Here is a 27,853-nt window from a genome sequence, read left to right as displayed (position 1 = left end):
TAAATTGGGCTTAGATTGGGGTTTCCAGGGCAACAGCAGGAGTTCAGACAGAGTTCAGGCAGTCCCTGCCTCCCGTTGCCAAAGGAATTGATTGTAGGTGCCAGATTGTCTGGCTTGATGAACAGCAAGGAACGAGGCTTGCAACGACCACCTGTTCATTTAGAATGGGGCCTCACAAACAGCTTGTTCACGAACAGCTGATTGGGTGTTCATGGCTTTTTTTAGTTTGTATTGCTGTTCGTGCCCATTTCTAATATCAATAAACAATTTTAAAACTGATGGAACTGATTGACTTTGTTCTGTACTCTTGCCTAAGTGAAATGAAGAATCAGTTTTTTCCTCAGGACCACTAACTTAACACATTACAATTTATTATGCTGAGGTAAAATAGCCTCCATATAGAAAATAAAGTTTGCCATAACATATGGCAATGATTTATAATGCAACAACAATTGGGTATATTTTTCCTATTGCATTGAATATATATTTTACTACACAGAATTTGGGGAGAAACACACTAATGGATGTGGATGAACAAAACAATCTGAAGTGATATTTCATAGAAGTGCTGAGCGTGAAGCATGCTGACCAGAACTTTTTTATTACGGACTTTATTATTATGGTAGTTTTTATTATGGATGGCAGTTTCCTTTTTTCATTCCATATCACGTGTTAGGGTTTGCCTCATTCTTATTGCAGTTGCTGGCAATTGTTTTGTTCTTATAACAACAACAACAACAACAACAACAACATTCAATTTATATACCGCCCTTCAGGACAACTTAATGCCCACTCAGAGCGGTTTACAAAGTATTATTATTACCCCACAACAATCACCCTGTGAGGTGGGTGGGGCTGAGAGAGCTCCAGAGAACTGTGACTCGCCCAAGGTCACCCAGCTGGCTTCGTGGAGGAGAGGGGAATCAAACCCGGCTCTGCAGATTAGAGTCCCGTGCTCTTAACCACTACACCAAACTGCAGCATTTTACACTTTTAGTTCCATTTCACAGGGCAATCTTGTGTAGTTACACCCTCGCAGCCAATGGATTTACAAGGGCATCACTCTGCTTAGGCCTTAACTGTTACTTACCATTGACTCATCATATGCCATTGACTCTCCATTTTTATATTATTATATACTATTCATACCCAAACATGTTGGAAAACACATTCATTTTTAACTATTAAAATCTAGTACAAGGAAAGCAGTGGTTGCAATTTAAAAAAACAAAACTCTGACTTTTTTTCTTTACAAAGGAAAAACAAATGAAAATGGTTTTTTTTCAAACTGAACCATGCAGCTTTCAAAATTCAGTCTCATTCGCAGCTTTTATCCTTTTCTTGGTTCATGTGAAAACATGTTTTGATCAAGATTAGTGTATTAAGCTTGTAACAGTAGGGGAGGCTTGTAAACTCCTTTTTCATAGCCCATATTCTTACATTTATCACCTTATCCATAAGGACATACTTTCCTTTGGTCTGGGGGAAATGGAGAGGTATTTGATTTATGTTTACAAAGTGCGCTTTGCTTGGGCTGCTTGCAATTTTCAAAACATTGTGTCTGAAGGAAGAAATGTTTGTTATGTACAGGATAAAATTAGATGGAATTCTGTCTCCAACAATGAGAGTTTGAGTCCCTAGAGTGACCTCAACTTGTATCTATTAGGGAGAACGGATAGCTTCATTTTAAGCATTTTGGATTCTGTATATAGCTAAAAAGTGATACACTACTTAAATGGAACTGTGGTCACCTTGGTCACAAAAGCCTGGGCTGTACTGGAGATTTAAGAAGCCATAAAAAGTGATGGAGCTCTGCTAACATGTCCAGAGGGCTTGCATGATTGACTTTGAAATCCGTAAGATACCTGCCATGAGAAATTGTATTACATGTGCCATACAGGAAGCAAGCAGCAAATAGCACGGATGCCCCCTAAGGAGGTAGCACGATTCAACTGTCCCATCAAAAGCTGAACACAACTTCTATCATTCCTGCCATCGGCTGGGGAAAGTCAATATTACATTAGTGTGAGTCTCTTTGCTCAATTCCTCCTGTCCTCTAAGCCTTATTCTCAATGATGGTTTAAAACCCATAAAGCCCAAATGGCCTCAGCACAGCCCAACATCCCTAAGGACTAAACAGCATACATTGTGGTTTGCTGGTAAGGCAAAAGTTAATTCTCCCCCCTTGTTCCATCTTCCTGATTGGGAAACGTCTTCTGGGCTTCTTTTTACAGCCAAATTACACACTGAGATTTTCAGTCATGATGAAATGTCATATTTTTGCAGCTGAAACATGCATCAGTGGGGTTGAATCACAGATCTCCAGGAGCATGGATGTTTTGGTATTTAAAGTTATAAACCATCAACAACAGGAATGGAACAAAGAGGATTTAGGCTTCTTCCTCTCTGTTATTTCCTTTCCTTTAATTTTCCTTCCATCTCTTCTGCTTTTTCACCTGCCTTTTCTCCCTCTAATTGGTTCAGGGGTTCATCTAGGGAGACATGAATGCATGGAGGAAGGGAATGGGATGAGGCAGGATTTCACCTGCCAGTGATATCCTCAACTTTTACATGATCAAGGGTTTTTTGTGCAGCACAATATGGTCCCTTTCCTTTCCCAGGATGCCTTGTGATAAAAGTGCAAAGACTTCATGCATACAGTATCCTTAATACAGCATTTATTCCAAGGAAAGCCTGGGGGGTGGTTTCCTAGGTAAGCCATCAAAAAGAAAAAAGAGGGAGTTGTCTTACATTTGCATACAAGATGTAGTTTGTTATGGTAGAGAGTGTCCTTAAGTCATAGCTGACTTATGGCTACCCTGGTGGGGTTTTCATGGCAAGAAAGTAATAAAGGTGGTTTGCCATTGCCTGCCTTTGCAAGCCTGGTCTCCGTTGGAGATCTCCCACCCAATTACTAATCAAGGACAACCCTACTTAGCTTCTGAGATCTGATGAGATCTGGCCCATCTGGGCTATCCAGTTCAGGGCACAAGATATGGCTATATCCAGTAAAAAAAAATGTTTGGTGTATAACTTTCGGGGGGGGGGGGTTCTTACGTTCAGGGTTGCCTTCCTTTTGAGTAAATACAGTACATAGGAGTTGCACTGGTACCAGGAATTGTGACCCTGATTATCCCTTCTCCACATGTTTATTAAAAGCCTGAACAAGGTGTTTGAATGCTTTATAAGTTTCATGAGGTAATTTTATTAATCAACTAAGATTAATTGTTGAATAGACTTTCCTTGGCTTTTCTATAGTTATAGGCCCAAGGTCAAAATACACAATTAAAAAAATATCTTTGTTTTATAGTAGGTGTGCATTTATCCTATTTGGGTGGAAGGTGGGGGTCACATTATCAAACGATGATAAGGTGTCAGAACTCCCAAAATGTTGTGAATCACTGCTGCAAACACTATACCATGCTGACTCCATATGAATCAAGAAAATTGGGATTACTCTCTACAGCTGTGTAATGGAAAAGGCTGGATTGATGTCTTGTGGCAAGTCCAGCATGTACTTCAGAGCCTTGAACCTAGATAGATCAGAACATTTTGCTTAGTTCAGCATTCAGCCTGTGTTCCCAGAGCTGTTTCCTCCAGATCAAACATTTATGAAATAAGTTCATAAACTGAATTTATTCACACCTTCATGCCTTTCTGTTGCTCTGTCTACTTTGGACTTGAAAGAGTGCTTACTAATAACCAAAGCTCATAACTGAGTTCCATCAGAATTTAATACTACTCAGCTCAAATGGGTTGCCTTCCCTCACAAGTTTAGTTCAGTTTTTAAGGTGAATACCCTCATGGAAGTACAATGATGGTCATATATTTAAAACAGCCTATATTTGACTTATGTACTAAAAAAAATAGGTTGTTGGCATTTGGTTGAAAAACCACACCACTTTTTTTTCTACTAGATAATGTCTGCTGAAGTTCCAGTTATATATTCGGAATGCCTGAGCTGTAAGGTGTTCAGCCGAGGAAAACGATATATTCCCCGCAATGAATTGAGTGATAAAACAGAAGATATACTATGACTTCTGAAGATTATTCAAAGGAAGTCACTCAGAAGTCAATCCTTGAGCAGGATTTTAAAACCAGAGATGGGGGCAGTTCACCAATAGCAGCAAATGAAAGGTACTTTAAAAGTACAGGATTAAAAACAAGACATAAAAGGGCAACGATGCCTCCTTTTCAAGTACTAGAACAACCTACATTATGAACAGCATTTTGAAGTACACGTCAAACCGATTCCTCCCTCCTTTATCCTTTTTAATCTCTACCAGATGCACTTTCTTTAAATTCAGGTTTTACATTCCTAACCACAACTTGTCTGAACACACGGGAAAGAGCGTTGAGAGAGACATTAGAGCTGTTTTCCCTTTTACTTTAAAAACTGTCCATTGAAGGCTTAACTTCTTAAATGTCTCAGCTTTGTAGTATTTATTTTGATCCTTACTTCAGACAGTTCTCTAGTTTCTTTTCTAGGGGAAATAAAAATAACACTGGACTGCTATAATACAAAATAAATAAATAAATAAAACAAAGGGCACAAATCAGTTTATTTTAAGCACTTTTAGTTCCCATTGATTTTAATGGGAGTGTTAACTGTCCCATTAAAGGATAACATTGGATTGTGCCAATTATATTTAATGCTTCCAATGTCTATACACGTATTGATTCCTCAAAAGTAATGTTATTTGATTTGGTGTTACACGAGAGAGAGAGAGAGAGCTTTGAGTTTGAGCGCAACCTCCGCTCCTTTTGCAGCAAACCGTATTTTGTTGTTACCGACAAATTGGTGAATTATGGATAGTGTGTTCATAGAAAGCACAGTTTGAATATAACAGCAAACTGTGGTTTACCACAAAACAGGTAATCAATTATCAGGCAAGAGACTCCAGGCTAAGACCTAATGGAAAACCATTGGCCAAAATCATTTTATCCAAACCAATGTATATTTGAAATTTCAGAAGAAATTGCATTTGCTAAAAGCTAAGCATTCTTTGCCTCGAATACATTTGCTGGTTTTTTTCTTTTTAAAAATGTTTCCAATAATTTAATGGCAAAACTTTAAAATATTTTAGAAGACTCAGGAAATGTTTACATCTGGTTAGATCTTGCTCACAAGTTTTATATTTCTATTTATGAACTCAAGTCTAATCTGTGTCGGTATTAGTTGCTGAATAACTTAATTCACACCAGTGTAACCCATTCTGAAGACATTTTCAGCATTCTCTTTAACACATACTAAACTGAATCAGATTTTCTTCTTCTTATGACTAAATTGTGTGTGCATGAGAGAGAGAGAGAGAGAGAGAGAGAGAGAGAGAGAGAGAGAGAGAGATGTGATGTTGTTTCCTATGAACTCAAAGCAAATTAGGTATATTTAATGCACTCATGGTGTGCACAGAAATGTAAAAGTAAAATACAAATCCAATTTTATTGCAACCCAAAGGCAAGACACCTGCTTCTCTTATAAGAGACAGCCAGAAGGTACTGGCAGAGTAGATATCTTTCCACTTGCCCCATGCTAGAAAAAGAACAGTTTTACTTGATTATCCCTTCTTGCTACAATGTGCTGTACTGTGGTGCCTTGGTGGGAAGGTGGCTGGTTAGAAAAGGCTTGATAAGATCCACTCCAACATAGCCTTCCACAAGCTTTTCCATCAGATTCAACCCAATATGTACCAGCAACCATGTTCTATGACTTCTCAAATTAGTTTTCATGCAGATGTGCTTACAGATAATTCCCCACAATCTCTGTTGCACAATGACTTGTCAATGACTCCTTTCAATGCTTGTTTTTTGCTTCTCTGTGTGCCTTCAAACAAAACCTTGTTTCTCATCCCTTCTTGAATCATTCGCTGCTGGACCCTTAGTTCTGCATTATTATATTGACAGTAGAATCAGCATCCTGTTGTTGTCAGGATAAAGCCTCCTGCTCCGAAGTGTCTCACTCTACTAGTAGTTAAGAAGTGTCCAAAATCCCGAGTTAAAGCGCCCAGTGATCCATACAGCACTGAGTCCTGAGCAGAAGGAATGGTTCCAACATCAAGTATTCCCAGCAGTTTAAAAGACTTCTTCGGGTCCCTGGGTGCCTCCTCACCCGCCATAACAAACAGCATTTCAAACCCCTATCTGCAAGTGACAACCCGTGTTTTTTCTCTTCTTTTACCACTGCTGGATTTTCTCAGAAAAAAATCACAGATTAGAGGTAGCAGCAAAAAAACCAACCCATCAAACAAAAGCTGTATCCTACCTTTTATTGTGTCTCTTTGTGTTATGTGCTGCTGAGTCACTTCTAACTTATGGTGACCCTATTAATTGACCACTCTGAAATGACTACTGATGAAGGTTAAAGGAGAAAGTGCCAAAGCAGGATTACAGTTAAATAGTTTTCACTATTTTCTACCAGTAATGTGTGGTCATCTGCATATTTCAAACTGTTAATGTTCCTTCCACCAATTTTCACTCAACCTTCATCTAAATCTAAACCAGCTTCCCTTATATGTTTTGTATATAGATTGAGCAGACAGGGACACCTTTGCCAATTGGAAACCATTCTGTTTTGGTACTGTTCTCAGCTTCACTGACACACTCAAACCCCCTCACCCCATTGCAATGTGTATCCAAGAAGGGGGATATCTTTTATTAGGATCAACTAAAATATAACAAAATAGTGTCCAGGCTTTGAAGTTCTTCAGAATTCCTCATCAAGCTTTATGTTTAAAAATAAAAAGAAAGAAGAGGTAAAGAAAAAATGATTTTTCAAATCCTCAGCTGAAGGTTTCCTGTCATTTCTTGCATAGGATGTGCTTAGGGTTGCCAGTCCACAGCTGGCAACACCTGGAAGAAATTGGGGTAGGGACTGGAACACCTGCATCAATTTAGAATTTGCAAAAACTTTGATTTCATCATAGAGTTTTCGTAAATTCTAGAGCATGCTGTAGCATAGTGGTAAAGTCACTGAGTGGTGACTCAGCACTCTGCTGAGTTGATCCCCCTTACTGCCATGAGCTCTGCAGGTGGGCTTGGGTAAGTATCTCCTCTCAGCTCCAGCTCCCCAGCTGTATCATGGGGATAATAACAACATTGACTCTGTTCACTGCTCTGAGTAGGTACTAATCTGCCTAGAAGGGCAGTACATAAACACACTATATCATCATCATCATCATCATCATCATCCTCCTCCTCCTCCAGTAAATTCAGTTTTTACTAGAAATGATGGTGGAACAGTAGTGCATGCTCCATTCCCCCGTATTTCCTCTCATACGCACCTGAGGCATAGGTGGGCAGAGCACCAGGATGCCTGAAGGTCTCCCACTATAGTGGGAGACTTCTTGGCATTCCTAGGTATGCTTCAGATTTGTTTAAAGTGAAAATTGAAATCCAGTTGCTGTATTTTAAAATGACGGTTGTAGTATTTATTCTTTTACAACAGATCTGAGATTCTCATTAAAGATTCCTACTCCTTCCCATTCCCTTCTGAAGGTATCTGAGTGTTTTCACTGGAGCAAAATTCAGCTTAATTAGAACTGCTGGATCTAGTGGTTTATAAACTCCTGTGCTTTATCCTCACGTGGAGGGTTATTTGTGCATCTCTTCTGTCTGAAGCAACATCTCCCAAATCATTTTTATTCATTATGGAAGCACGGTGTGTTTTAATGATGTTTAACAGACTGCAAAAATCCAGCAAGCCCCTGACCTTGCTATAAAAACGAAGTATTCCTTCATCTAGAATAGTTGCTTTTGTTTTTTTTAAAGGAAGATTTGTTTATTTGTGTATGTATATTTGAAGGAAATTAGAACAATGGCTTATTGCTTTGTAGCGTATGTATGAACCACATAGATGTGATTTTTTAAAAGCCAAATTGCCAAATAATTCAGATAAAAGAGGTGCGATGAATTTCATGAAGCTCACCATCAGGCTTCTTCTTTGCTTTTTTCTTTGTCGATATGGATGATTCCATTCTGTTGTCCTTTCCCCATTTCCCCCTTTATGTTTCTAATTCATGGGCAAAGAGTGTTTGCCTTTTCCCAGCATGCATCTCTCCAGTATACCAGGGAGTTTGCCTGAGGCCATACCTATATATCTGATCCATGCATAATGAAGCATGAAGCTGCCAATTGTCGAGAGCGTCTGCTGTGTCAGAGACTGATAGGCATTTCATTTGCTGAACTCCCAAGGGCCCACCACACATCTCAGGGTTCATGTAGTATTTATTTTAGCCCCTTGCATTTCTCATCCGCGAACATCACACCATGTATATGACGAGCAACACACACTTTCCAGCATGAAAAAGATCTTCGTGTAGTTTTAAATGAAACTTGTGTGAGAGTGGGGAGGGATATGGCAGGGTTTGTGAAATAAGGCTTGCATGGGAAATGAAAGCACATTAAGCCTCTTACATACAACAGCTGTGCGAGGTTTTCAAAGCCCAATGACAGGAGACCTTGCCTCTTATTCTGAGCATGGCTGGATTCTAATAAGAGTCTCTATTTAATAAGGTGTATGCTTTGCATATGGGGCCATAGGGATTGTACTATGCCGGGCACTGGGCACTTGTGTACTTTGCAAAGATTATGACAGTGCTGTTGTATTTTCTGGGGGGAGGAGAGGAAATCTGTGCTTGCTTGGCAGAGAGGCAGACTATTCTGAAGAACAGCAGGCTCAAATTCTTTGCTCCTGTGAAATCTAAGCAGGGAGTAATGATGCTGAAGTAATCACTTAACTGCCAAAACTGTGATCTTACCATGCCATCCAACTGAATGCAATATTTGTTACACAAATGTAGGTGAACATGATGGGGGTACATAAAAAGAAATACGTAGGCAGATGCATTTAAAATACATGTGTGATTGTGAAAAGCTTCTGCCATATTGCCTAAAACATTGGAAAATTGAACAATTTATACAAGCACTATAGTTTGGATTTTAAGAGCAAGAGCATGCAGACTCCAAAAGGTAAAATGTTACAGATTTGCACACATGTTAAGTATTGGAGAAAAATGGTTAGAGAATCCACACATTTTTTTCTCGTTTTTCCCTTGCTTTGAATTCATGGAGGGTTCAGTGGGCACCACATGCACCTTTCCAGGTATCGTTTCTGTGTTCAGATCGCCACCCCAGTAGTCACAAATAAAAGATTATACTTGAAAGCTGATGGTTAGAACCCTGAGAAATTTAAGTGTATAAAAATCACTGCACCCCATCTTACTTTAAAAACACTTTAGTCCCACAGTTCAATTGGACACAACGATTACCTTCCCCCACCCCTGGTCTCTGTTACTGAATTTTACATTTGTATATTTTATATCTGCGTGCTGCAAATATGTATCTGAAGAGTGAAATCTAAAAGAGGCAATACTTATATGTGTATTCTATATTTATTTATTTACTACATTTATACCTCACTTTTCTTCCCAGTGGGTTTACAACATTTGTCTTTCTCCATTTTATAGGGCTCTAGATAAACATCATATAGCATGCTCAGATGTATACATGCTTGAGCATACTTGAGCATGTACACCCTGTGGAGGATCTGCTCTGTATCTCTTGTTTATATTTTTACCATGTGTTCCTATAGAAACATTCTTTCACTGTGAATCTACGCCCATTGTTTGCATGTGTTTTGTCATTTTGATGTGGTTTAGGTTTTGAAGATGTGGCTCAAATTTCTTGCTTGATGTGTACGTCAGATACAGCACAAGCATCAGCAATGCTGAGGTCTTCTCACGTTGCCAATGAAATTCAGCCAGGAGAAGGAGAAAGGACCACCCTTGAGGTAGACAGGCAGTAGTTTGGCTGTAGCGATCATTTTAATGTCGGCTGCCATTACAGCATGATGCTGTGAAGCGGAACCCAAATGGTGCATAAAGAAGCAGCTGGCCAGCAAATGATATAGATGCTGTCCTCAGAAATGAGGCTTCTGCAGCATCTCCCTCTAGCCTCCATTTGCACTGGAGAAAGCACAGACTGTCTGCTAGGGAACATGAAATAGTTCAGATTTAAATGGAGGCTATTAAAGTTACGGAAATATTGCCGGCTGTGGCAATTCTGATCCATTCACCTCAAAAAAGATTGTGTTGTGAATGTAATAATGTAAAGAAAAACATTCTCTTTTTGAATGGGTCAATTCATTTTTATGTACAAGACCCCTGATATCATTAAGAGCTTTTCCATAAGAGTGAGCAATAGGAACGGTTCACTCCAATATATTCGTTTCTGTAGAAATGTTTATTTTTGAAAAGACTGTGCACACTGTTAGAAAAGAGGACACTGAAGAACTATTGACCACTAAGGACATCCAAACAGCTGCTTCAGTTGTTTTTCAGAAAATGTTAGGGAAAAAAACAGAATATGCATATATTCAATTATCAGAAGCTCTACTAATCCCTCTAATAGAAACTGAAACTTTATCTCTAAAAGACTATAAAGCTATCTGAGCTATTGAAGGGGCTCGCATTCTTTGGGATAGGGGTGGTGGGGGGGAAAGCCTCACAGGAGATATTGAAGCCTTATACATTTATTTATTTTAGCACTGAAGTTGCATGCATATTTTAAAAGGTTAAAGACTTTTGCTCTGACACCGGCATGTAAGTCCGATTTCTGCACCTGCCAAGATCTGCCATGTGGGTTAAAACTGAAATAGTTTTCAGTGCAAGATCAATAAATGCCTTATTATCCTCGTCTGAATAGGTAATTATTCATATTTCACCTCACTATAATTTGCCTGATGAAGACGCAGTGATGCTTCCCTCAAGCGGCCATGTGGTGTTGCTGTATTCTGTTCAGAAGGAGAGAGTTACTTTTATTTTTACCTTCAAACAATTTTGTAAAAAACTTACACATATTGCATTTGAGGTATAATTTCTCCTTCAAGCCAAATTCCAATGTCTCTTGGGGTAAAAAATGCCGCACAAAGCCAGTAATGTTTGTGATGGCAGAGATCACAGAATTTGGCAGCACCAAAAAATCCAGAGCTTGAAAACATACTTCCACTTGAGGCAGAGATTTTCCTTGTAGTATATGTATCCCTCCCCCTTTGTGGAATAACTCAAAACAGTTTTGCTCTTTTGTAAAACTGTAATTTTTATTTTCAGTTTGAACAAACAAAAACAATGTTTTGAGCCTAAGATACTGGAAAACTAATACAAACCACCATTAATTTTTCATAAAAACATCTCATATTAGTAAACTTTATCATTGTTTGCATCTGGGACATTTCTTTCTATCTCAACAATATATCTTTCTGTGGTGAGAGATATGAAAGCACACTGATTGTGCCAACCTAAAAGCAATCTGGTTTTGGCTCTGAATGTTCATGCACAATGTCTCTGGCTGTTCTACAGTGAACCAGCTGTGGACATTTGGACCAGCTCCTTCTATTGGTTCCACTCTAGGAATCATTATTAGAGATGGGCATGAACCTAAATACGAACCGAAAAAAAACCCATGAAGCAGCACAGTTTGGGGTTCGCAAACCAGGGTTCATGGAAGCTTGTTACCACGAACTTCCACGAACTGGGCTACTGGTTCGTTTGGTTCGTATTAAAGGGGGAAATGGCCATTTAACCCCCCCATCCCTCATTCCCCGGGGGGAATGGCCATTTAAACTTTAAACTTTTTAAACTATCAGCTGGCAGGCAGCAGAGGGGATTTCCCCGCCTGCCAGCTGATAGTTTAAATGGTCCTGCCCCTTGCAAGCTGCAGGAAAGGGCCCTTTAAATGATTAAATGCCCCTTTCCCTGCCAGAAAGGGGCATTTAAACTGCACAAACCACGAACTGGTTTGTAACTGGGCCAGTTCCCTGCCAGTTCGTGGAAACCCCATGAACCACAAACCCCATGGTTCGTTTTTTTTCTGGTTCATGCCCATGTCTAATCATTATTGACTTATACAGGTATTACTATGGAAGGTTCACCTTGGAAAGGATCAGCTGCATGAGCACTTGCCATTCTCCCATCTTTAGGTATGCTGCCTCTTCCACATGTCTCTGGTAGTCTTTCCAGAGGCTCATTGTCATCTGTGGAAGTACTTGAGCTTAAGGAATACTTTGAAGGAGCATAGTCTTCTGTTTGTTAAAGCCACATATTGTACATTTTCAGAACCAGTATGAGTTGCTGCTCAGGACAATTCCATTTGGTGGCACCTCCACCTTGCAATACAAATGTAATAATGCTATTGACTTGAATACTGACCATTAAATGCGCCATCACTGCCCATCCAAAACAATTTCGCCATTTTCAAAGTATATTACACACACATGCACCTACGCACAAGCAGAGCATAGTTGGCAGGGGATTGCCATGAAGCAACAGGCTGGGCAACTTCCCAAAAGCGCCCTGCAGATTTCTAAAGAAACCAAACAGCAGAGAGAATACCATGAGAAAATATATAGCAGTCTTTTCTCAATGAAGCCATTTATTTTATTTTATTTTTATTTACGTTATTTATAGTCCACCTTTCTCACTGAGACTCAAGGCAGATTACACCATGTGAGTCAGTGCAGTCAATATTGAAGACATTTCAATAAACATGTAATAGGTATATACATGCAATTTGCAAAGTTTTAAAAATCAGCTGAAATCCAATACAGAGCTGAAGAAATGCTGAAGTAGAGCATAAGCAATTCTAAAACTGACATATTAAACAACGTAAGAACTACCCAGTAGGATTGTATTTATAGCAACAATAGTGAAGTCTATGGTCCCTTAATATTTACAGTAATAGTAGTAGAGTCTGTGGTCCTTCCTTATTCCTTTACTGATGGCTCTTTTGAGGCCCTTGAAGTACAGCCCTACTACCTGCACGAAAAGCCATCTTAAACAATTCAGTTTTGCATTGTTTGTGGAAGTCCAGGAGACTGGGATCTTTCCTAACCCCTTCAGGTAGGCCATTCTGTAAAGCAGGGGCCACCACAGAGAATGCACATGTATGGGCAGCTGTTGATTTTGCCCATGTGCAAGAAGGCCCTGTTCAGATGAGCAAAGCTGCTGTGGTGGAATATAGGGAGAGAGGTAGTCCTGTAGATAGGATGGTCCAAGGCCAGGAAGAGCTTTGTAGGTGATAAATAGAATCTTAAATTGGACTCAGTAACTGATAGGTAGTCAATGTAAAGACTGTAGAATGAGAGTAATATTTATGGTCCTTCCAGCTCCTGAGCTGCAGCGTTCTGCACCAACAGCGGTCTCTAAGGTAACTTAGAGGGGAGACTTATGTATACTGCATTACAGTAGTCAAGTCTTGGTGTTACTATGGCATAGACTTAGGTGGTCAAATGGGCTGTGTTGAGGTAGGGGCCCATCTTCCAGGCTAGACTGAGTTTGTAGAAACCATTTTTGCAGCTGCTTTAACTGGTTTTTCTATCAGTAGCTCTGGATCCAGTAAAACCCTTAGGCTCTTAACTGTGGCTAATTCCGCACACGTTGGATAATGCACTTCCAATCCTCTTTAGAGATCATTTCGATCTGAATTTTTTGAGTGTGAAACAAAAAATCCACTTTCAAACAATAGCTAAAGTGCATTGAAAGTGCATTATCCAACGTGTGCAGAATCAGCCTGAGTCTGCAAGAGTCAGATAAACTCCATCAAAAGTGGGAAGTATGATGTCCTTCAATATTTCTGCCTTCCCAACCAGCATTACTTCTGTCTTGACTGGGTTCAGTTTCAATTTGCTTTCAGCCATTTGGCCACAATTGTCAGACAGCAACCAAAGATCTCTACTGCATCCCATGGTGACTTCGATATTGAGATACAGACCTGGGTTTTACCTGCTTATTGATGGCATGCAATTCCATAACTACAAATGACACAGGGGATAAGATATTCATTTATGAATGAAAACATGTATTCCCCACCTTTCCACATGGTTCCAGGTGGCTTACTATAAGGCAGCATCATTCTCTTCCCTTGCAAAATATCTGAGTTTCCAGGAACATTTTAACAGCTAAATGAGAGAATGGTTTAATAGAGAAATGCAAAGTAAATGAGTTATTATAAGCATCATTTTTCCTATTTTGTGACCCAAATCCCTTGAGCTTGGAGGGTAAAACCCTGATTGTAAGCATGCAATCAAAAGGTAGTTTATTAAGATCATCTGTGATTCAAGAGTGAATACAGTGTTTATCCAAGACAGACTCACTTAAGTGGTTCACTAAAGGGCGATCTGCACTCAGTGATGTCCCTGTTAATAACATGGTTCTGGATTTTATGTTACTGACAGACAAAAGTCAGCAGCTTAAAGGGATTTTGAGGTTAAAAATAATCAGCAGAGCTCTTTCCAGCCTCATTTTATAATCTTTCAAGTGCTCTGAAGATAAAAAGATATATGTAAATAAGATAGGAGTTCTTTAAAAATTCAACCACCGTTGTAACTGGTGTAAATCAGAAATGCTTTCTTTGCTGACAGAATCGTTCCAATTTAACCCTGTTGATCATTTCCCTGTTGCATTTTGAGAAATATACTCAATTTCTATGGTATAATATTTGTTACTGATGTATGCTATGATGAGGGGGAGATGAAAATCAAATTTTAATCCTGTCACCGACCTTAAGAACCAAACTTGAATGCTATACGTTCAACACTAAATGCATTTCTGACAACAAACGAAGAGTGGGCATCCTTCATACTTCTTCATGGATCGTTCCAAATTTATTGATTTCCAGAGAGATAAAATGAAGTTGGAAGGCAGATGGGGTGGGCTACTTCATCTCACATTTTCTTGTTGGATCAGTGTGAAGTGCAAAATTCAGAATAAATAGAGTAGAACTTTCATGAACCTCAGTGGGAAGAAAAGTAAAGCTGTAGATGAATTGATAATTTATATCCCTAAGGATGGTTTTCTCTAATATCCCCAAATATTTACTACTAGTTAAAGTAATAAATCCAAAATATTGCTTGTTAGAGATATATTACTATACTTGAGGAAACAGAGACTGCTGTTGTCAGAAAGATGTCAAAATCTCCTTCTTGTTTGTCATTTCTAAAGCAGTTTCAGGTTGCAGTCTGACTCTCTCAAAACCACATTGGACTACAGCACTAGAGATGGGCATGAACTGGAAAAATTCCAAACTGTGCGGTTCATGGTTCATCATGTTTCATGAACCATGAACTTTCATGAATTTGCCCCAGTTCGTGAACTGGTTCGTTTGGTTTGTGAAAATGTCACTTCTGGGTCAGCAGAAGGTCTGCAGAGAGCCCATCCCCCCGTAGCCTAGGAAACTGATTGATCAGCACTAGGCCGTCTGCAGTGATGAACCAAAATACAAACCAAATGCTAAAATTCATCATGGTTCATGAGAAATGAGCTCCCGTGAACTGCTGGTTTGTGAATCACGAACTGGCCCTGTTCATGATGAACTTCGGTTTATATTTCAGTTCATGCTCGTCTCTATACAGCACCATTTCTTCCCCCTGAATGTAACTTCCATGTCTATTGTGGCAGAATATGGTTCCCTGCTAAAGTTCCTTAGCAAAAATTTTGTTTCTTTTCTTAGCAATATGTGGTGCTGCAGATATGCCAGCAACCTGTAGTACTGAAAAACAGAATTCCTGTATATATTGTCGAAGGCTTTCACGGCCGGAGAACGATGGTTGTTGTGGGTTTTCCGGGCTGTATTGCCGTGGTCTTGGCATTGTAGTTCCTGACGTTTCGCCAGCAGCTGTGGCTGGCATCTTCAGAGGTGTAGCACCAAAAGACAGAGATCTCTCAGTGTCACAGTGTGGAAAAGATGTAGGTCATTTGTATCTACTCAGGAGGGGTGGGGTTGAGCTGAGTCATTCTGTAAGAGTTTCCCAGGGTGTGGAATGCTAATGGCGGGAGGCTTCACTGTATCCTGAGGAGGTTCTTTTGCATATGGATTGGTGCTTGGATTGGTGCAAGCACCAATCCATATGCAAAAGAACCTCCTCAGGATACAGTGAAGCCTCCCGCCATTAGCATTCCACACCCTGGGAAACTCTTACAGAATGACTCAGCTCAACCCCACCCCTCCTGAGTAGATACAAATGACCTACATCTTTTCCACACTGTGACACTGAGAGATCTCTGTCTTTCGGTGCTACACCTCTGAAGATGCCAGCCACAGCTGCTGGCGAAACGTCAGGAACTACAATGCCAAGACCACGGCAATACAGCCCGGAAAACCCCCAACAACCAGAATTCCTGTATCCCTCACAGAAGGACTGCCTACTTCTAAACTGCCCCCTGTAGTTGTCTTGATAAGTCTGATCTGCAATCTATTGATAATAGTTAGTTCCTTGACCTAATTTAGGATGATTTTATTGTATTGTTTTTACATGGAAGCTGCCTTGAGGAGGCCTCTGGAAAGGGAGCAGGTTCTGTTATTTAATTGAAGGGGGGATATATCAGTCTTCTGTAGCATATACCATGCCCTGCAGAAACAATTGCAGGGGATATATATTTATTTTTCTTAACTGTAAATACTTTGCTACTAAATACAGAGATAGAGCAAAGCTGTTATCACTAAGCAGTTTACTTGTTTCTTCTATTTAGAATAAGATGTTCATTTGAACTGAGTTATTACATTATGTTCCCAAAGGCTGTTATTGAAATAATACTCATGGATGGCTGCATTAGAAAGCAATAATTTCATATGTCTGTCCTCAGAAAAGGTTCTTGGGGGGTAACACATGTTTAACCCATCACATGCACACAATGGATCAAGGATGAAGTTTGGTTTGTGGGTACCTCCCTAAAGAATAAAGCTAACTAATATTATTTAGTGCTTTACAGTACAATCCAAAACAGAACCTCTGATGAGTTACATAAATAGGAGGCCAATTAAATAATTTGAAGAGAAATGGGGAAATTATTTTTCTTATAAATTTATAAGATGTCTTAGTCCCGTAAATTTGAATATGATTGCACATTGATATAGTTTATAATTTAACTGTAAGATAATTAGTTATACAAAAATAATTGGTAGAACAGACTGTATGAGAGATAATACTGAAATACTGGCAAAAAGTCAACACTGTTATTGTTAAGAAATACATAAGTAAAAGATAATGATAAAAATAGGGGAAAAAAGGATTTTTTTTTTTCATTTTTTAAGATGAGTAGAAAAAAGTTGGAATTCTCAGTATTATTTTACTTTAACACTCTTAAAGGTTGACAATTAGTTACATTAAGTAATAAACATTGTTATTGTTAATAAAAGGTAATGATAAGATGGGGTAATAATGAAATAATGAGCTTTTTATTTTTTTAAAATAAGGAATAGAAATAGGTTTGAATTCTGCGTGTGTTGTTTATTTGTAAAAATATACACTAAATTGGCTCAATTATTATTCTAATTATTATTCTAATATCTATAAAGGTATTTTGTACTCAGTATTTTAATAATCCTTGTAGCACACAGCTTTATATTTGCTTTGCTAGTCCTTCGCATGGGCTCATCCTGGCTCAGGGTGAGTGAAACTGACAGCCCTGTTCTACCACCCGAGCGGGAGGAGAATTACAGCTGTCAGTTTGACAGACCATGCACTGGGTTCAGCCCATGGGCTGAGTCCAGCGCGGGGTCTGTCAAATGGACAGCTCCCGTTCTCCTGCCACTCGGGAGACAAGAGAACAGGGCTGTCAGTTTCACATGCCCCTCGTAGGTTTCACCTGATCAGATTAAGCCTGTGCGGGGTGTTTTGAAACTGACAGGACTCCTCCTGCCACTTTGGGGCAACAGGAGAAAGGGGCTGTCAGTTTCAAATACCCCATACTGGCTTCAGAAGTCAGCACCGGGTGTTTGAATTCCATGAACTATGAACCACAAACCAATTCGTGAACTGGTAAAAGTTCATGGAAGTTTGCGGTTCCTGGTTCATGGAATAGCAACAAACCACAGATCAGGTGGTTTGGTTTTTTCTGGTTCATGCCTATGTCTATTGGTAATGCAATCCTACTTTACTGAAAATAAGCCCCATCTGAGTTGAATTCTAAGTAGACTTGCTGAGGAGTGCTCTCTTTTCAGCTGGATGTGAGCAGATAGCATCAGTGCCTCCAGAAGGGAGGGTCTGGAATGGGGCCTGATGGTCCTGGGGGACTATGAAATTGAGCAAGTTGTGTAATTTTTTCATATACTGTTGGTCCAACTAGTGTTGGAATTAGGTCTGGATGGTGTGAGCAAGAGGGCATAATGTGGGACCCGGCAGTCCTGACTTCCGCACTAATTGGAGTACGGAATCTGCAACTGGCATTCTTTACAAGCAACAGCGGATGGCACTAAGGTCTGCTTTTTGGTTTTTCTTGGGCTTTTCTCTTGAATTAATCCAACAAAAGATAATGAGCATTCCTCAGAGATTTGTGATAATGAATTATAAATACTGCTCAAAATGAATAGACCTAGGGATTGCATCAATGCAGACATTACAGAGCTTCCCATGGAAACATCTTTTTTGGAAAGAAGTCAATCATCTAAGTTACATTCCTTTCACTCTGGATGTTTTTCTTTGAAAATGGTTCTTTTCAATAATAGAGCAGCACATGGACAATAAATTTATGCCATAAGATCACAGTGAATAGCCAAACAGTAGTTCTCACTGAGTTTGTGAATCTCTACGTAAGAATCCACAATGGCTCAGTTTAGAAAAATAGATGTCAGATTTTTCCTTAGAGTGTCACGTGGATAAATTTCTTTTTGTATGGAAGAACATTTAGTTAGGTGATCCCTCACATTCTGAAGTGGTTCAGCTAGGATTGCTAGTCTCTAAGTAGGGCCTGGAGTTACAACAGATCATCAGACTACAGAGATGAGATTCCCTGAAGAAAATGGAAGATTTGGATGGTAGAAACTAAAGCATCACATCCCTGTTGAGGCCTCCCCTCCGCAATTCCAATCATTCCAGGGTCCACCCCCAAATCTCCAGGAATTTCCCAACATGGAGTTGGCAATCCTAGATACCCTTCATCTGAACAGTGGTTACACTTAAGTAAGGCCTTAGCATTGATGGCTTGAAAGTCAAGGATTCTTCCAGCTGTAGGGGTTGAAGTTCAACTTGGCACTCTTGACTAGAGATGGGCACAAACCAGGAAAAAATAAACCATGCGGTTTATGGTTCGTCGCATTTCATGAACCATGAACTTTCACGAACCTGCCCCAGTTCACGAACCAGTTTGTTTGGTTCGTGTCACTTCCGAGTCAGCAGAAGGCCACTTCTGGGTCAGCAGAAGGTCTGCAGGAAGTCCATCCCCTGTTGCCTAGGAAACTGATTGATTGGCGCAAGGCTGTCTGCAGTGACGAACCAAAAAATGAACCAAATGAACCAGCTTAAAGTTCATGGCGGTTCGTCAGAAATGGGCTCTGATGAACTGCTGGTTCACAAACCACGAACCAGCCTGGTTCATCACAAACTTTGGTTCGTGTTTCGGTTCGTGGCCATCTCTACTCTTGATCAGGTAACAAAACTGTAGATATGGGTCTCCAAATGGTTAAAAAAGGATGGATTATTTGAGGTGATTAAGAGCATATCTATGGAGACCTGACAGCGTTATCCTAACCAGAGTTAAACCTTATTCAGTCCAGTGAAATCAGTGGCTTTAGAAGGGTGCAAAGCTGTTTAAGAGTGCATTGTAATTGCTAATGCCATTCTGTTTTCTCTCTCCCTACCCTACACCCATCCTTCAGTCTTCCTTCTTTTGCTTCACTCTATATTTTTAAGATCAAGGAAAGGAGGGAAATTGTAAGAAGTGAAGTCTGTGCTGTGGGGAGGCACGGTTAGCTGGTTATGGTTTTATATCATTTTTTGAAAATATATGGTTCAGAAAAGAAAAACTGTTTAAACACATATTATTTCACTAATCCTTATGACAGTTCTGTGTGGAAGGTTGGGATTATTATCTCCATATTGTAGTGATGGAGGTAAAGTGGAGGGCTTAATGGCTTACTTATAGCCACAGAGTTCATGGCTGGGTGATGCTTGGCCTGGGGATTTCCCAACTTTTGATCTTAGTTGCTAGCTCTCTGTAGTTTGGTGAGACAGACGTTTGAAAAAAGAAAGGGGGGGAAATTTGGGCCTCAGGACAGGAAACGAAAGATGGTTGACAAGAAAACAGGATGTGAGAAGAAACAAGAGAGCTGGGAGGCACTGTAATGAAGCATGGAGATTTATCAAAGTTTCAGCTATTGTATTTTGAAGTGAGATCTCTTGAATCATGTGAATAGCTAGTTTAAGTTATTTAATTATATTCAGCCTTTGATGTATAAACCACGAATAGGCCACTCTTCCTCAAATAGCTAGTCAGGCAATATTGTCATTCAGGATTTTCCAAACCCAATTTTTCCTTACAACAGGCTGCAGTTTCTCACCCAGCAGACTTTTCATACTATGGAATCTTTTTATTTATTTAGCAAATTATATGCCACCTCTGCAAAGACCTGCTTGAGGTATCGCCAATTTGCCATTGTTCTGATACCCTCAGGAGATGCTATTCCATCTGAAACAGGTAACATATATATTTTCAGTTTAAGAAGTGGATAACACATATGGTGCCCATTTCAGATGAAACAACAACCATGCATATCTGGAGAACTGTGAGTAGTCCATGTGTCAGGTACACAATAATTGGATATCTGCAAATGTTACATCTGAAAAAAGACTATGGTTGTCACGTAGTCTCCATGAGCTCACATCTATGCACTATGTATGTTTGTAACATATCACTTCATAACACAGAATTACATACAGAGCATATGTTGGCACAATTATCATAAGAGAACACTCAGTCAAACTAAATGAGACGGCCGACACGAAAACAGAACGAGTCAGTTTTCTGCAAGTTCTGATGGGAAATGTAGGCTCTAGTCAGACTACTGCCTGCCCCGTACTTGCTTCTCCTGCCCTGCATCTGCTGCCTTCTGCCTTCTTTCAAATTAAGGGGAAAGAGCTCTGGGGCCTCACCACCTCGGAGCTCCCCAGCCATGGAGCAGCATGTGGACTGGCTCCCCAGCTCCCTCCCATGCACTCTGCCTTCCAGTAGCCTGGGCACTGGATGAGCAAGTGGGACAGGTGAGTGGGAAAGGGGGGAAGCCACTGCTGTTCCCTCTGAGCTTCTCCAGCATTGGGGAGAGGGACCAGAGGATTGAAATTCACGCAAGGGAAGCCCCGTGGGTGAGGCGAAGCACAAGATCCAAGCGGAAAGGAGTGAGGGGGTGGGTGATGCTGGCTGGCTACTCCTCAGCAGCCACAGCTGAATGCTGATCCCCACCACTGGAGAAGAAGCCCAGAGGGAACAGCCACAGCTCCCCCCACTTCCCACCCACCCGTCTCACTCACTCATCCAGCACCCAGGGTACTGGAAGGAAGAGCGCATAGGAGGGAGCCGGGCAGCCAGTCCACGTGCTGCTCCACTGCTGGGGAGCTCAGTGGGGCCAGTGAAACAAGGCCCCAGAGCTCTCGCCCCTTGGCTTGAAGGAAGGCAGAAGGCAGCAGGTACAGGGCAAGAGAAGCAAGCGCGGGCCGACTACAGTCAGACTAGAGCCTACATTTCCCGTCAAAACTTGTAGGAAACTGACACGTCCTGTTTTCCTGTCTGCCATCTCCTTTAGTTTGACCAACTGTTTGATACATTCTCATCACAGAAATAATCATGAGTTTTTTTCATCAAAACGTAATTGCAATATTTCACATATTCATACAAAGAGCTTTCTGTTGGTCTCTATTTGGTCCTTTGGTTTATTCTTTATTGGTGTCCTGTGGTTTGCTAGTCCTTTCCATAATGCCTGGAAACTCACTTAGCTTGTTATTCCTGACCAGCCTGAGCTGACTCAATTGCTGCAGTGTAAGAAGCAAATGGTCACTTAGGCTGAAATTAGATTTGATCCTAATTTACTAGTTTGTATTATTTCCTGTGTGGTTTTTTTGTCCTAGTTTTGCCATTTTCTTGCTGAAAAACCACATGTCAAAGAGGAGTTTGGATTTTCTTTATTGTTTTGTATGCAGTTTCATTTTGAGGCATAATTCACTTTGAGAAATTTCATGAAACCCTCATTGTGTTACATATATGCACGGGCGCGTGCGCGTGCACACACACACACATTATTTGCTGACAATGTAGACACTGTTGACCAACACAAGGAAGTGTTATCTACTCTGTACCCATCTGATGAATGTTCAAAATTATGGCATTAAACTAATGAATGTGGACAAGGTCCATTAGGTTACTGTTTTCATCCATTGGTCTATCTTCATATTTTCAGGCATTAACCAGATGTGTGTCAATAATCCCTTGTTGACAATTTGTGTTTTGGACATTAATTGTATATATTAGCAATCATTATTCATAACTCATAGCCTGTGCAGCAGATGAACAAATGCTGGGCCATTCTTAGGACTGACTGAATGCTGGCAGACATGGACCTTTGTATGTGCCTAGCAGCTCAGAATTGCTAACTGTGCAAAGCAATTGTACATATAATGCTACCATGCCAGTGAAAGACCTAGGCTATAGATCTCTGGCATGTTACTGCTCCACATGCAGCCACCATTTTGGAGGTGGTGTTTTTGGATTTGGCTGGTGGTCAGGTTTACATTCCCATTCTGCCGTGAAGTTCACTGGGTGACCTTGGACCTGTCATTCTCTTTCAGTCTAACCTACCTCATTAGGTTATTGAGAGAATAAAATGGAGGTGTGGTGAATATGTACATTGTTTTGAGATCCTTGGAGAAAGGACTGGATAAAAATATGATAGAAACAGACAGATATCATGCAAATAAAATTCTGACTGCCACCTCAAGCTATCAGGTCCTGTCTGACAGTGCCTGCTATCATATCACGTTCAGATGTCAAATTCCTAATATAAAATACTCAAAGAACCACTGAATGTATGGAAAGTTTCGCTATCAGAGTCACAGAGGAGAATTTTGAAGCGATTTTTAGAGAAAATTCTTAGGTTGAATTTGTGTCTTTAAGAAATTACCAGTTAGATTTTCTCTCCTGCTTTCCTCCTGGTTTTAGTAAAATGGAGTCATGTAACTTGGTACATCCTCCTTCTTAACATTCCTGATGAATGTTTTTGATTGCTTTTTATAAATTTATGGCACTAGTAATAGAGCTTTAAAATGATGTTGGCCTTGCCGGCAAATACATTTAGTTTGACATTAACATATACCTATCAGACCATCTTCTTTCCCTTTTTGATCTCTTTTTATGACTATACCAACAAGAATGTACTTGAAGTCCTACCCCAGTTTAATGTGCTACTGCAATCTATCATTATTTGGAAGCTTTCAGTGAACCAAGAATTCTTTCAAGTCTTGCTTTAGGTTTAATAATATCCCTGTCATGAATAAGTCAAAACTTTATTATTTGTGTGTAATTTGCTTTTGAATTTTTATTAATTATATCTGTGGATAGAATGTAGTGCTCAAGACATCTCCTTCATCCCTTTGTCCTCTCATCTTATCTCTTCCAGTGTTTTACAGTTTGTAATCTTCTACCCTGGTGTCAGCTAAGACAGAATACATGCTGAAATCCTTCAGTCTTGTAACATGACCATAGAACATGGGAAATTGCAATGGAGCAAAATGATATTACTTTACTAATTAATGAACATTGAAACAATAATATAGGGACACATTTGTACAGGAAAATGTGAATGTTGGGGGTTGCACTTATCTGCTGCAATATAATAGTGCTGTCCTAAACAGATTTAAACCCTTCTAAAGGTACTGAAAGGTATATTTTGGTTTAGGGCTGCATAGCAATGTATAACTAAGCATGTTTAAATGACTTCTCCAGAGTGGGTGGATATGCTTACGGGAAAAGGAAGTAGAATCATGGTAGAATTAGGTCCCAGATAGCCATTGGGCTATGTTTATGGATTCCTCCCCTAAAATTCTGAAAGAATAGCTGCTTGCAGCTATTTCCATACATTGATGTCCTCATGGTAATCATTTCAGAAAGTTATACAATGATTGCAGGAATTTGCCCCTGTTTAATAAGCTGTCATTTAAACCCCACAAGCCTCAAAACTTTGAAGGGGAAATTTAAAGCTGAGATTTGAAAGTCAAAACATGACTCAACATTAAAAACATTGATTTAAAATAGCAAATGATAAAAATCAAAATACATTCTGTCAGGTTTCACTAGAAATATAGTACAGTGAGCTGGCACTATGGTATACAGATAAAAGAATTTTGAAATGACAGCCCAATTGAGAGTAATTTTATGGGTCATAACTGTCAGTAAAAACGTAGCATGATTTAAAATCCTGATTGTAAGAAAAATACTGTGTCTGTGAAGGACCATGATCTTATAAAACGAGCCAGTAATAATCCCTGTTTATACTCTTTGAAACAAATATCTCAAAGCTACTATTTGCCATCTACTATTATTCTTTCCATGAAATAAGGAAAATAATATTTTATCTCCTCTTGATAGCTGCACTCGGTACTTATAGTGGATTATAAACAGACAAGACAAATATCCTACATTAAGATTCCAATATTACTTGTTGAGTTGACTTTTCTAATCAACAGAAGAAAAGAAATAAACCTAGCTGCTGGATGAAGAAGAAGTACACCGACATTACAGAGCAGATTAATTCCAATATAGAGGCCATTTTCACACACCTGTAACCCTCTGGAAAATCGTGCAAAACTCACAGCAAAAGGGCATCTTCACAGCATGATTTCCCATCATGATCCCATGTAATGGTGTGATGATGTCAGAAATTGCACCATTAAATGAGATCATGATGGGGAAAGCGTACTATAAAGACCCATCGTGCCGTAAGTTTTGCGTGATTTTCCAGAGGGTTACAGGTGTGTGAAAATAATTTGTAAACTCTGAGCAATATAATCCATTGTTTTGTAAACATATACTCAACATATACTCAACTGTTGCCATTTTGCTCAATGGCAAAAGAGCCCTGCTGGAGTACAGCAGTGGTCTATGCACTTCAGCATCCTTTTATGTGCACTGGCCAAGCAATTTTCATGAAGGGCCAATAAACAGGGCATAGGAACCAAAGCCTTCCCTGGATAGTGCCTTCTAGATTGGCATTCAGAGGTTTACTGCCTCTGAATGTGGAATTTCCCTTTAGTCACCATGGCTAGTAACCATTGGTAGATCTGCCCTCCATTAATGAAGATCCTATGGGATCCTCAGATATTACAAGATGTATGCAGCCATTTTGTCCAGATAGCTGGACTCTCTAAAAATGATTATCCAGTAGAGGTGGGCACGAACCAAAATATGTACCAAAATTCATCATGAACCACACCAGTTCGTGGTTCGCAAACCAGTGGTTCATCAGAGCCCATTTCTGACGAACCGCCACAAACTTTAGGCCAGTTTGTTTGATTCATTTTTCAGTTCATCACTGAAGACAGCCTGGTGTTGATCAATCAGTTTCCTATCAGAGAAGTGACTTTCTGCTGCCCCTGAAGTGACGTTTTCACGAACCAAATGAACTGATTCACGAACCGGGACAAGTTCATGAAAATTTGTGGTTTGTGGTTTGTGAAAAGCAATGAACCACGAACCACACAATTCGGTATTTTCCCAGTTTGTGCCCACCTCTAGTATCCAGTATTTCAGTTTTTATTGTAATAATCTATTGTTTATATTTTCTCCATCACCAAAACTTCTGTGGAGAATTTAAAGCAAAGTTTTGAAAATTATAAACATGTCTTGACATTAGAAACAGTGATTTAAATTAACAAATGACATAAAGCGAAATATATCCTGTCAGTTTTCATCTGGAAATAGAAGTACAAGGAATTGGAAGTAGTGTCTAGATAAAAGTAGCTTTATGTGGCAGAAATAGTCACAGCTTAAAGAGAGGGAGAAGAGGGGGATAAATAGCATCCCACATGTATTCATACTGTCACATTTCTGCAAGTCATAAAGAGTTTATTAGGTTGCCAAGCTCCAGGTGAAGCTTGGAGATCTCTTTGAATTACAACTGATCTCCAAACCAGTTCCTGTGGAGAAAATGACAGCTTTGAAGGGTGGACTCTATTGCATTCTACCCCACTGAAGTCCTCTGCTTCCCAAACCCTGCCCTCCCCAGGCTCCACCCCCAAATCTCCATAAATTTCTCAAGCTAGATTTGGCAACCCTAGTTTCTTATTAATATGTATTCAGTTGCATTAAACGTTACAGATTTCCAATCTGAAGAAGGGAGCTCTGACTTTCTAAAGCTCATACGCTGAAAATTTTGTTGGTCTCTAAGATGCCACTGGACTCAGTTCCTGCTGTTTTACTGCAGACCAACATGGCTACCCACCTAAAATTCCCAATCTGGATTCTTCAGCTGAAGACTTCTGATAGTAACCTATGTAGTGCTATACTCTATTTTCCTGAAAAACACTCCACAACCCTTCATTTAGCTTAACCTGGGCTGGTTAATAGAAAGGGGGGGAGGTGTGAAGGGAACAAAAGAATGGTGTCTCCAGCCCATTGGCTTTCACTGCTCCTAACCAAGGAGGGCATTACCTGTAAGCAAAAGAAAGGAAAACTTTATCTCAAAACAATTCCCCAAACTCTTTCATAATCTTTTATCATTCACAAATAGAACTAAAAACTAAAAATATAAACATGGTTTATTCAACAAGGAGAGATGGCACGAGGAATCAAAGGAGGACACACATAAAAACTCAGGTTAGGCAGCACAAATTATAGTTGGAACCAGGGCTTTTTTTTTCAGCTGGAACATGGTGGAATGGAGTTCCGGAACCTCTCGAAAATGGTCACATGGCTGGTGGCCCCGCCCCCTGATCTCCAGACAGAAGGAAGTTTAGATTGCCCTCCGTGCCGCTGGAGTGCTGCAGAGGGCAATCTAAACTCCCCTCTGTCTGGAGATCAGGGGGTGGGGCCACCAGCCATGTGACCATTTTCGCTGAGGGCGATTTAGACTTTTAAAAACTCCCCCTTTGTTCCAGCTGACCCAAAGTGATATAATTGGCCCTGGGAGCATGCATACACTTTGCTCTCGCACATGTGGTACCAGGGGCACTACCTCCCACCAAGAGTTGCTCCCTGTGCTGGCAACCCACTGAGAAAAAAGCCCTGGTTAGAACAGAGGTGACAGGGTATTTTATGGTCTCTCTAAGTTCCTCTGTAAGCATCTCACAGAGCCTCGCTACAAGTGACATCTTCCACACGAACGGCACTTGATCATTTTCGCAAGTCTTTCTGGGTACTGAAGTCCCTCTCCCACACCCATTTTCCTTCTGTTCCTTCCCCTCTCCGTTAGCACGGCTGCCTGAAGAGACGGAGAAAGCCTACGACAGCAGCTTTTGCAAATCGTCTTGCTGGGGGGTGGGGAATGCTCTAGAGAAAGCTGACATGTCGGTGAAGTCCTCCCCTCTCTGTTAGAACTGTTAGGATCGCTGCCTTAAAAGTCAGAGAAAGCCTGCGTTTGCAAATCATTTCTCCAGTCGTAAGCCTGCTCTCAATGACCTTTGGGGGCAGGCAGCTGCAACTTTCTTAGCTTTCTCTAGAGTATTCCCCCCCTCCCCGAGCTGCCCGCTGCAACTTTGCTAATCATCTTGCTCAGGGAGGGGGGGAAATACTCTAGAGAAAGCTAAGAAAGTTGCAGCTGCCCGCCCCCAAAGATCATTGAGAGCAGGCTTGCGACTAGAGAAACGATTTGCAAACGCAGGCTTTCTCTGACTTTTAAGGCAGCGATCCTAACAGTTCTAACAGAGAGGGGAGGACTTCACCGACATGTCAGCTTTCTCTAGAGCATTCCCCACCCCGCAGCAAGACGATTTGCAAAAGCTGCTGTCGTAGGCTTTCTCCGTCTCTTCAGGCAGCCGTGCTAATGAAGAGGGGAAGGAACAGAAGGAAAAGGGGTGTGGGAGAGGGACTTCAGTACCCAGAAAGAC

The sequence above is a fragment of the Eublepharis macularius genome, chromosome 1, assembly GCF_028583425.1.
Source record: "Eublepharis macularius isolate TG4126 chromosome 1, MPM_Emac_v1.0, whole genome shotgun sequence".
NCBI classification, from domain to species: Eukaryota; Metazoa; Chordata; class Lepidosauria; order Squamata; family Eublepharidae; genus Eublepharis; species Eublepharis macularius.
Note: the sequence above shows the minus strand (reverse complement) of the source record.